The sequence below is a fragment of the Nannospalax galili genome, unplaced genomic scaffold (assembly GCF_000622305.1).
Source record: "Nannospalax galili isolate Female #2095 unplaced genomic scaffold, S.galili_v1.0 scaffold298, whole genome shotgun sequence".
NCBI lineage: Eukaryota > Metazoa > Chordata > Mammalia > Rodentia > Spalacidae > Nannospalax > Nannospalax galili.
This window is the reverse complement of record NW_008344488.1, coordinates 627,560-630,713: the sequence shown is the minus strand read 5'-3', so window position 1 is coordinate 630,713 and position 3,154 is coordinate 627,560. Positions and strand designations below refer to the sequence as shown.

The 3,154-nt window shown below is 33.9% G+C and overlaps 1 protein-coding gene across 1 annotated transcript in view; it reads right to left on the bottom strand.

Moving 5' to 3' along the window:
- Positions 1-3,154, bottom strand: part of Cdh20 (cadherin 20) — a 291,657-nt gene that overhangs the window by 42,817 nt on the left and 245,686 nt on the right. The gene's annotated exons all lie outside the window — the stretch shown is intronic.

Here is a 3,154-nt window from a genome sequence, read left to right as displayed (position 1 = left end):
GACTCTTAGGGCAATTTTAATTTACCTAAAGATCAAGTTTATGGTATTTAAAGCCTAAATTGTCCCAAGAATTTTGGAACATCCTCAGTATCAATCTCTATATTTCTTCAAAATCCAAGTAAGTTCTCAAATGCTAATCTGAAACTGGAAGGGGAAGGGGGGGACAGGTATAGTTAGTGGTTTTAGTTCTTGAAATCAGAGGCAGTGTTAGAAAGGAAAGTTGCTCCTTTCATGAAAATGGTAATGACTCAACTCCTGACAGATACAATAATGGACTTTACTAGCTGAAGATTCTTATCTATAGATGACTTTTAGCAGGATGGATCAGATCTACTTAGGTTGCTGGTTGTAAATAAACCCATTTTCTTTTTTTGCGTTTATTTGGGATAGACTAATGGAAAATATCATATAACCTACATAGTATCAGAAGCAGATGTTTTATAGCAAAAATATCTTTTTCAGATCAAAAACCTTATCTGCCACTTCCACTTTTGTGCAGTTTATGTAGGAAAAACAGCATATTTACAGGCATCCGTGCCAGACAGTTTCAAGCCTTCTGAAGGAAGAATACTTAACTCATTGTACTGTGGTCTGTACCTTTTGAGTCCTTAGGGAACTTGGTACTGAATATGATCTATAATTCTCATAAAATCTGGTTCGGCAACCTGATTCCCTTGTGTTCACCTATATTTTAAGTTCTCTTCATCTTGAGAGACTACATAGGTATGGAGAAAGCTCATGAATCGATATGTTTAAAAATAAGGGATTTTGATAAATAGCTCTGATTGAGGACTGTCAATGAGAATCTTATGTATTCCTCAGTAGAGGTTAGCAATTAATTTATCTATTTATAGGACACAATGTGATGTTGAAATAATATATACACACATTATGAAATAAAAATAAGACTAATATACATAGCACCTCATATATTATTTCATAGTGGCAAGTATATTTTGAATCTACCTTCCCACAATTTTGAAATATACATGTTTAATTATAGTTAACATTCTGTATGATAGATCACCTACATTTAATATTCCTAACTAACTGTGCCTTTGTTTCTTTTGAACAATATATTCCTTTTTCCATCCATTACTATTGCCGGTCCTAGCCTCTGATAACCACCACTTTCCCTCTTCTATCAGTTCAACTTCTTAGATTTCACATTTAACTAAGATTATGCAGTATTTGCCCTGCTGTGCCTGACTTATTTCACACAGTAGAATGTTTTCTAGATTTATTTGTGGAACTGCAAATGACAGAATTTCCTTCTTTTTAAAGGCTGAGTTGTACTCTCTTGTGAATGTATAAAATACCACATTAAAAAAAATCCATTCATCTGTTGATGGGCACTTAGGTTGTTTCCATATCTTGGCTTTGTGAATAATGCTGCAGTTAACATGGAAATGAAGATAATTTTTCAATATACTGAGTGTAATTCCTTTGGATATATGCCCAGAAATGGGATTTCTGCATCATATGATAGTCATAGTAGTTTGAGTAATCTCCACACTGTTTTATAAAATGGCGATACTAATTTATATCCCCAAAACAAGGTACAAGGTTCCCCTTTCTCCTCATCTTTTGTTGTCTTTCATCTTTCTAGTAATAGCCATTCTAATATGAGATGCCATCTCATTGTGGCTCTAAGCTGCATTTCTGTGATGGTTAGTATACTGGGCAATTTTCCCCTATATATTTTAGTAAAGCTCTTTTGTCTCCTCTCTTGAAAAATTGTTCAAGTACTCTGCCATTAAAAAAAATAAGATTATTTGTCTTGATGTCAAAAATACATTGCAAAACAATCAAAACAGCAGAGTATGGGCATAGATATCACACACTGATCAATGGAATAGGAATGAGAGACCAGAAATAAATCCACAGACATATCTAGGGTCAATTAATTGAAATTTTTTTGGAGATTCTAAGAACATATAATGGAAAAAGAGTAGTGTCCTCAGTAAGTGATGTATGGAAAACTGGTGATTCTCATGCAGAGTGACCTTTTCTGTCTCCTTTCACAAGAATCAGCTCCAATGAATTATAGACTTAAGACTAAATCTGCTAGAAGAAAATTATACAATATTCATCTTCATGGTGATATCTTGGATATAACCCTAAAGGCATAGAGGCAAAGTAGCCAAGTGAGATTGTGTCACACTAAGGATTTTGCACAGCAAAGGAAACAATCAGCTGATAAAAGAAAATCCAAAGACTGGGAGAAAATAGTGCAAATCATATACTGAATAAGGAATTAATATCCAGAATACAGCTGTAGGCTGTTTTTAAAAGATTGGTGATTGTAATAGCTGTCATGCATCCAGCACAAGGTACTATGCTATGTAGTTAATAAATAGCTTCTTTTACCATTGTTACAATATCTTTGGAAAGTTATTCTAATCAGAGAAGCAAACTGAAGGTTAGGGAAATTAAGTCATCTTCATCTAAGACTTGAAACTATATATATGGAATTAAACTATAGTGTTCTTACAAATTGTTTAGAGGCCAGGGAAAATATTGACTTTAAAATTCTATTTAAGGGGGCTGGAGGGATGGCTCAGTGGTTAAGAGCACCGATTGCAGAGGACTCAGGTTTGATTCCCAGCACCCATAATGGCGATTAACAACTGTCTATAACTCCAGGTCCAGGGGATCCAATGCCTTCTGACTTTTGTGGGCATTGCATGACATTGATACATTTACATACATGCAGGAAATATACTATATACATAAATAAAATATTTTTAAAAAGTTATATTTAAAGTTGTCCTAAACGATTGCAGAGGACTCAGGTTTGATTCCCAGCACCCATAATGGCGATTAACAACTGTCTATAACTCCAGGTCCAGGGGATCCAATGCCTTCTGACTTTTGTGGGCATTGCATGACATTGATACATTTACATACATGCAGGAAATATACTATATACATAAATAAAATATTTTTAAAAAGTTATATTTAAAGTTGTCCTAAACTTGTTGAGATGGAGAAACTGCATATATTATTTTAACCATTATTTATTTATTTTGTAAATTTATAACTACATGATTAAAAGAAGCATTTCATCACAGCTTTAACATACTCAGTAACACACTCCAGAGCAAGAGTACATCTCTTTCACAAGTGGCTGTAAGTTTCTAGGTTCACAGTT